The sequence below is a fragment of the Chiloscyllium punctatum genome, unplaced genomic scaffold (genome assembly GCF_047496795.1).
Source record: "Chiloscyllium punctatum isolate Juve2018m unplaced genomic scaffold, sChiPun1.3 scaffold_221, whole genome shotgun sequence".
NCBI classification, from domain to species: Eukaryota; Metazoa; Chordata; class Chondrichthyes; order Orectolobiformes; family Hemiscylliidae; genus Chiloscyllium; species Chiloscyllium punctatum.
Window position 1 is genome coordinate 161,403 of NW_027309955.1, and position 9,109 is coordinate 170,511.

Genomic DNA, 9,109 nt, shown 5'->3' on the forward strand with positions numbered 1-9,109 from the left:
CTTTCTGGTTGAATATATATAACCAGGAGATTTACACCCTCCACAGTTTAGGGCACTGAGTCTGTGCTGCCTGGTTAAATGTATATAACCAGGAGATTTACAATCTCCTCAGTTTAGGCACTGAATCTGTGCTGGCTGGTTGAATATATATAACCAGGAGATTTACGCTCTCCTCGGTTTAGGGCACTGACTCTGTGCTGCCTGGTTAAATATATCTAATCGGAAGTTTTACGCTCTGCTCAGTTTAGGGCAATGACTCTGATTTATACTCTCCTCAGTTTCGGGCACTGAGTCTGTGCTGGCTGGCTAAATATATATAACCAGGTGAATAACACTCTCCTCAGTTTAGCGCATTTACGCTGTGCTGGCTGTTTAAATATATATAACCAGGATATTTACTCTCTCCTCAGTTTCGGGTACTGACTCTGTCCCTGCTGGTTAAATACATATAAACAGGAGATTTACACTCTCCTCACGTTAGGGCACTGACTCTGCTGGCTGGTTAAATATATATAACCAGTGGATTTACCCTCTCCTCAGTTTAGGGCACTGACTTGGTGCTGGCTGAGGTAATAAATATAACCAGGAGATTTACAATCTCCTCAGTTTCGGGCATTTACGCTGTGCTGGCTGTTTAAATATATATATATCCAGGAGATTTACACTCTCCTCATTTTAGGGCACTGAATCTGTGTTGTCTGGTTAAATATAAAAACCAGGAGATTTACACTCTCCACAGTTCAGGGTACTGACTCTGCTGGCTGGTTTAATATCTATTAGCATGAGATCTACACTCTTCTAAGTTGTGGGCGCTGACTCTGTGCTGGCTGTGAAAATATATATAACCAGGAGATTTACACCCTCCACAGTTTAGGGCAATGACTCTGTGCTGTCTGCTTAAATATATATAACCAGCAGATTTACCCTCTCCTAAGTTAAGGGCACTGAAACTGTGCTGGCTATTTAAATATATATAACCAGGAGATTTACACTCTCCTCAGTTTAGGGCACTGACTCCATGCTGGCTGGTTAAATATATATATAACCATGAGATTTATAAATCTCCACAGTTTAGGGCACTGAGTCCGTGCTGGCTGGTTGCATGCATATAGCCAGGAGATTTGCACTGTCCTTAGTTTCGGGCACTGACTCTGTGCTGGCTGTTTAAATATATACAACCAGGAGAATTAAACTCTCCTCAGTTTCGGGCACTGAAACTGTTCTGGCTATTTAAATATATATAACCAGGAGATTTACACTCCCTCAGTTTTGGGCACTGACCCCGTGCTGGCTGGTTAAATATATATTACCAGAAGATGTCCCCTCTCCTCAGTTTAGGGCACTGACTCTGTGCTGGCTGGTTGAATATATATTACCAGATGATGTCCCCTCTCCTCAGTTTAGGGCACTGACTCTGTGCTGGCTGGTTGAATATATATAACCAGGCGATTTACGCTCTCCTCAGTTTAGGGCACTGACTCTGTGCTGGCTGGTTGAATATATATAACCAGGAGATTTCCCCTCTCCTCAGTTTAGGACACTAACTCTGTGCTTTCTGGTTGAATATATATAACCAGGGGATTTACACCCTCCTCGGTTTAGGGCACTGACTCTGTGCTGGCTGGTTGAATGTATATAACCAGGAGATTTCCCCTCTCCACAGTTTAGGACACTGACTCTGTGCTTTTTTGTTGAATATATATAACCAGGAGATTTATACCCTCCAAAGTTTAGGGCACTGAGTCTGTGCTGTCTAGTTAAATGTATATAACCAGGAGATTTACACTTTCCTAACTTTCGGGCACTGACTCTGCGCTGACTGTTTAAATATATCTTACCAGGAAATTTACACTTTCGTCAGTTTAGGGCACTGACTCTGCACCTGCTGGTTAATATATCTCACCAGGAGATTTACAGTCTCCTCAGTTTACGACACTGACTCTGTGCCAGCTGTTTGAATATATCTAGCCAGGAAACTTACATTATTCTCAGTTCAGGGCATTGACTCTAAGCTGGCTGGTTAAATATATGTAACCTTGAGATTTACACTCTCCGAAGTTTAGGGCACTGACTCTGTGCTGGCTGTTCAAATATATATAACCAGGAGATTTACGCACTCCTCAGATTAGTGCACTGACTCCGTGCTGGCTGGTCAAATATATATAACCAGAGGATGCCCCCTCTCTTCAGTTTAGGGCACTGACTCTGTGCTGGCTGTTTAAATATCTTTAACCAGGAGATTTACGCTCTCCTCAGTTGAGGGCACTGACTCTGTGCTGGCTGGTTGAATTTATATAACCAGGAGATTTACACTCTCCTCAGTTTAGGGCACTGACTCCGTGCTGGCTGGTTAAATATATATAACCAGGAGATTTTCCCCTCTGCACAGTTTAGGACACTGGCTCTGTGCTTTCTGGTTGAATATATATAACCAGGAGATTTACACTCTCCTCAGTTTAGGGCACTTACTCCACGATTGCTGGTTAAATATATCTAACCAGGAGATTTACACTCTCCTCAGTTTAGGTCACTGACTCTGTGCTGGCTGGTTGAATATATCTAGCCAGGAGACTTACACTATCAACAGCTTAGGGCACTGGCTCTAAGCTGGCTGGTTAAATATATATATAACCAGGAGATTTACACTCTCCCACGTTCAGGGCACTGACTCTGTGCTGGCTGTTTAAATATACATAACCAAGAGATTTACATTAAACTCAGTTTAGAGCAATGATTCTGTGCTGGCTGGTAAAATATATATAACCAGGAGATTTCCTCTCTCCACAGTTTAGGACACTGACTCTGTGCTGGCTGGTTGAATATATATAACCAGGCGATTTACGCTCTCCTCAGTTTAGGGCACTGACTCTGTGCTGGCTGGTTGAATATATATAACCAGGAGATTTCCCCTCTGAACAGTTTAGGACACTGACTCTGTGCTTTCTGGTTGAATATATATAACCAGGCGATTTACGCTCTCCTCAGTTTAGGGCACTGACTCTGTGCTGGCTGGTTGAATATATATAACCAGGAGATTTCCCCTCTGAACAGTTTAGGACACTGACTCTGTGCTTTCTGGTTGAATATATATAACCAGGAGATTTACACCCTCCACAGTTTAGGGCACTGAGTCTGTGCTGGCTGGTTAAATGTATATAACCAGGAGATTTACACTCTCCTCAGTTTAGGCACTGAATCTGTGCTGGCTGGTTGAATATATATAACCAGGAGATTTACGCTCTCCTCGGTTTAGGGCACTGAGTCTGTGCTGTCTGGTTAAATGGAAAAACCAGGAGATTTACACTTTCCTAACTTTCGGGCACTGACTCTGCGCTGACTGTTTAAATATATCTTACTGGGAAATTTACACTCTCGTCAGTTTAGGGCATTGACTCTGCGCCTGGTGGTTAAATATATCTAACCAGGAGATTTACACTCTCCTCAGTTTATGTCACTGACTCTGTGCTGGCTGGTTGAATATATCTAGCCAGGAGACTTACACTATCAACAGTTTAGGGCACTGACTCTAAGCTGGCTGGTTAAATATATATATAACCAGGAGATTTACACTCTCCCACGTTCAGGGCACTGACTCTGTGCTGGCTGTTTAAATATACATAACCAAGAGATTTACATTAAACTCAGTTTAGAGGAATGATTCTGTGCTGGCTGGTAAAATATATATAACCAGGAGATTTCCTCTCTCCACAGTTTAGGACACTGACTCTGTGCTGGCTGGTTGAATATATATAACCAGGCGATTTACGCTCTCCTCAGTTTAGGGCACTGACTCTGTGCTGGCTGGTTGAATATATATAACCAGGAGATTTCCCCTCTGAACAGTTTAGGACACTGACTCTGCGCTTTCTGGTTGAATATATATAACCAGGCGATTTACGCTCTCCTCAGTTTAGGGCACTGACTCTGTGCTGGCTGGTTGAATATATATAACCAGGAGATTTCCCCTCTGAACAGTTTAGGACACTGACTCTGTGCTTTCTGGTTGAATATATATAACCAGGAGATTTACACCCTCCACAGTTTAGGGCACTGAGTCTGTGCTGGCTGGTTAAATGTATATAACCAGGAGATTTACACTCTCCTCAGTTTAGGCACTGAATCTGTGCTGGCTGGTTGAATATATATAACCAGGAGATTTACGCTCTCCTCGGTTTAGGGCACTGAGTCTGTGCTGTCTGGTTAAATGGAAAAACCAGGAGATTTATACTTTCCTAACTTTCGGGCACTGACTCTGCGCTGACTGTTTAAATATATCTTACTGGGAAATTTACACTCTCGTCAGTTTAGGGCATTGACTCTGCGCCTGGTGGTTAAATATATCTAACCAGGAGATTTACAGTCTCCTCAGTTTAGGACACTGACTCTGTGCCAGCTGTTTGAACATATCTAGCCAGGAAACTTACATTATTCTCAATTCAGGGCATTGACTCTAAGCTGGCTGGTTAAACATATATAACCTTGAGATTTACACTCTCCTAAGTTTAGGGCACTGACTCTGTGCTGGCTGTTCAAATATTTTTAACCAGGAGATTTACGCTCTCCTCAGTTTAGGGCACTGACTCTGTGCTGGCTGGTTGAATATATCTAGCCAGGAGACTTACACTATCAACAGTTTCGGGCACTGACTCTAAGCTGGCTGGTTAAATATATATATAACCAGGAGATTTTCCCCTCTGCACAGTTTAGGACACTGACTCTGTGCTGGCTGGTTGAATATATCTAGCCAGGAGACTTACACTATCAACAGTTTAGGGCACTGACTCTAAGCTGGCTGGTTAAATATATATATAACCAGGAGATTTACACTCTCCCACGTTCAGGGCACTGACTCTGTGCTGGCTGTTTAAATATACATAACCAAGAGATTTACATTAAACTCAGTTTAGAGCAATGATTCTGTGCTGGCTGGTAAAATATATATAACCAGGAGATTTCCCCTCTCTACAGTTTAGGACACTGACTCTGTGCTTTCTGGTTGAATCTATATATAACCAGGAGATTTACACTCTCCTCAGTTTCGGGCACTGACTCTGTGCTGGCTGTTTAAATATATATAACCAGGAGATTTACACTCTCCTCAGTTTGGGGCAATGACTCTGTGCTTGCTTGTTAAATATATATAACCAGGAGATTTACTCTCTCCTCAGTTCAGGGCACTTACGCTGTACTGGCTGTTTAAAAATATATACAAACAGGACATTCACGCCATCCTCAGTTTAGGGCAGAGACTCTGTGCTGCCTGGTTAAATATATCTAATCGGAAGATTTACGCTCTGCTCAGTTTAGGGCAATGACTCTGATTTAAACTCTCCTCAGTTTAGGGCACTGAGTCTGTGCTGGCTGGCTAAATATATATAACCAGGTGAATAACACTCTCCTCAGTTTAGCGCATTTACGCTGTGCTGGCTGGTTAAATATATATAACCAGTGGATTTACTCTCTGCTCAGTTTCGGGTACTATATATATACGCCGTGATTCCCGAATTAGTGCAGGATTGGGAAATGGGAGAATGGTGCTGCGACGCGGAGCAGTAATTACAGCCTCAGACATGTACAGCACGGAAACAGACCCTTCGATCCAACTTGTCCACACCTAAGTTTAAGAATCCTGGCAGCTCTCCACGAAATTGGAGAATCATTGGAAGGAACTACAAAATGGAAACAATTGGGAAAGGACTTATCGAAATGTGAGAATTTGCAAGAGGGCATCAGATACTGGGTGAATTAGTGCAGTTCAGCACTAAATGGGTGAGTTATGCTGTGTTGCACTAAATGGGAGAATTGAGGCAGGACAATATCTTTTGGGAGACTTAGTGTACGGCACCCCTAAATTGGGCGAGGGCATCAGTCAGTATGGGGATTGGAGTGAGGCAACACTGAGTGGGCTTCAGTAATTGAGGGGAATGGTGCTAACCAACACTGAATTGGAGAATTGGTGCGGGCCATCTGTAAATGAGAGAGCTGGAGCACAGTGGAGCTAAATTAGAGAATTGGTGCATGGCAACAGTAAATGGGAGAATTAGAGTAGCGCACCCTTAAATGGTAGAATCGGGCTCGGGCATCAGTTGCTGTGGTGAAACGGTGGGCTATCACCGTGTGAAACGTTGTTCTAGCTCTCTGGTTTCCTTCATTCCTGTCCTGGTCAGGGAGGCTGGGGATTGGTCCTCTCCATCAGATGGAGGGACCAGCGCATTGTTGACCCAATTTAATCAAGAATGGAATTTGTCATCTTCACTTCTCATGGTTCATTGTTGTTCTGTTTAGTTGGATGTTACTTGAGCACTTTCTGGGACTTGACAATGCATTAAAGCTGCAGTATGTTTGGAAGCACGGTTTGGAATTGTCTCGCTGCCATTTGTCTGAGCAGTACATGACATAGACGATTCGCACTCCCTCAAAGTCAGCATGTCAGTGTGTCTGGCAATGGTTCCGCCTTTTCTGTTTTGCTTCTGTTCCACGCTAAGAGCTGTCAGTTTTTGGATTTGCTGGAGTGCTGAGGGGGTAACACAATTTGTGTGGTATTTTTCTTCAGACCAAACTCCACCCTCCAGGAAAAATAGCCCAACGCGCTGAGTAACAAACAGCACGCGTTTTTAGCAAATGGTCTGTTCAAGCTGGTGTCAGCTTCTGGAGCGTCTCAGAGTTGCCAAGCACGGAAACAGACCCTGCTCTCTAACTTGCCACTGCTAAACAGATAACCGAAATTAATCTAACCAATATTTGCCAAAATGTGTCCCTTATCACTCCGAACGCTTTCAGATGCCTTTGAAATGTTGTGAGCGCACCAGTCTCTGACACTAAATATGGCAATTCCTTCTGTACACACGGAAATGTCTGTGTTCAAAACAAGTGTCCCTCACATCCCCTTTAAATGTTAGTGTTCTCACATTAAACCAATGTTATCTCGCTTTGAACTCATGTGCCTTGTGAAAAATTACTCCCTGACACTTTTCTCTGTCCGTCTGCCTCATGTCTTTATAAAATTCTGTAAGGCCATTCCTCTGCCCTGAAGCTCCAGGGAAAACTGCCGAATCCAATTCAGTTTCGTGCTATTGTCCAAACAGTGCAAACCTTGCAAACCCTTTCAAATACTTTCGAAATTGTTCCACGTTCGTTACTGAATGCGCGATCTGTTCGTGCCTGAAATGAAGCGATGCTGAAACGCTAGTAATGAGATTTTGGCGCGCGGCTCCGCTGTGGTAGCGTGGCCCCGCTGTGGTAGCGTGGCCGAGTGGTCTAAGGCGCTGGATTTAAGCTCTAGTCTCTATCGAGTCGTTGGTTCGAATCCCACCGCTACCAGCGGTTGCTCCGCTGCAAGCAGTTGAACAGAGCAGAATCTCTGCAGGCCGTCTGCGTTTTCGTTGTTGTGTTTGCCGCTGCTCAGGTCAACTGAGTCTGACTCTCCTAAACCCCTCTGCTTTCGGATGTCTGCATGGCCAGTTTCTGTGTCTCAAATAGTCTGGAAGTTGTTCATTTGTCTGGAAGTTCGGTGGTTCGAGCCCTCCCTTCGCACTGAGCCTCAATTATTTCAGTTCAAGCATTGAGACCGACCATGTCCCGACACTGCAACCACGAGAACCCACCCGAGTCTGCAGCTGGATGTGGCCACAATCTCTCCAAGGCCCCGCTGCCAACAGAAAGCGGCTACTGCAGCTTCAATCAGCGGCTTCCTGCTCAGTCCTGGAACACAGCACATGGAAAATCCTTCCCCAGGAACGGCTCTTCCCGTGTGAAAGGGACAACCATTCCACTTTAAATTGGACACGGCATCAGAGGATTGTTCCTGTTCTTGGAACGTTTCATAAACAAAACTCCTGTCTCGCAAATAAGAAGTGGGAAAAGTTGTTGGCAGGAAGAATAGAGAAAGTGTTGACTGTGAGGACTCTGTCTCGTCAGCAGATGGGATTCCTTACACTCCAAACAGGAATGATTGGGTTTCCTTAGGTAATTTCCCAATTGATTTACCGTCTACCAGAGTGACTGGGAATCACACCGGAGACATAAAGATGAGGATAAAAATATGAAAATATTTATATTGAATCTTAAATCCAGAGACAAGTGCTAAATAGATAATAATGTTCTGTTGGAATAATAGCTGAGAAATGGAAAGTGTAAATGATGACATTTGTGATTGGGAGGAATTAACTGGACCTTGTAAATTGCAATGCCGGGTGAAATATGCTCAGGATGAAATGACACACTCATCAATCGTGAGCCAGGCCCAGCTACTTTAGTCCGAGAGCATGAGATGCTTAATCTCAGGGCCGTAGGTTCAAGCCTCACGATGGGCTCTTTCCCTCCTTTAAAGAAATCCAGCTCTCTGCCCCACTTGCAGTATTGTAACCCAGTGTAGGGGTTGGTTTGGACACGTCGATCCGACTGTGTTTGATCACACCTCGGTTCCTGAGTGAAAGCTGTCTCCACTTTCCTGGAAGTGTCTGAGACAAGTTTATCAGTGCAGCCGAATATACGATGAATGGTGTCCCTTTCAAAACGTCAGGTTCCACTCCAAACGTGCACCAAACAAAGTGCTCAGAGACACACAACACGAATGGCTACTTGTTGGGGGGGTCTGACAGTGACCACTCAATGTCAAATGGTCCTGAACCAAAATGAAGACATTCAGACCGTTCTGACGGAAACCGAAGGGAACTCTCCCTGAATGTTTCACAATTCACACGGAAAATGATCTTGTGTGCTCATGGGGGTTGACGGAATGAAGAGTTTCTTGTCAGTAACAGGGGTGGGGGTGGGGGTGGGGTAGGATTGTGAGGTTTCACAGTGGGACAGAAGTGATCTGGGTGAACGGGTCAGTCAAACACCCCCAGAGCACGGGACAGCTGATTGGTCCAGGATCACTCCCATCTTCTGTTTCGGAACCAACAAATGAAATTGCTGGAAAATCTCAGCAGGTCTGCTCACATTTTGGAAAGGAAGAGAGTTAAGACTTCGGGACCAGTGACATTTCTTTTTGCATGTCCATCTCCCTCTGGATTGGTGCACTCTTCCTTTTTATTGTCTATCTTCTGACTTCCAACTTTATACTCAGATTCTCTTTTATTGTATTTTCCTCTCCAACCATTTTCCC

At 44.2% G+C, this 9,109-nt stretch overlaps 1 non-coding gene across 1 annotated transcript; it reads left to right on the forward strand.

Moving 5' to 3' along the window:
* The first annotated feature begins 7,238 nt into the window (after positions 1 to 7,238).
* On the forward strand, positions 7,239 to 7,320 carry trnal-uaa (transfer RNA leucine (anticodon UAA)). Its single transcript has one exon. It is a non-coding gene; the product is annotated as a tRNA-Leu (tRNA).
* The last annotated feature ends 1,789 nt before the right edge of the window (positions 7,321 to 9,109 follow it).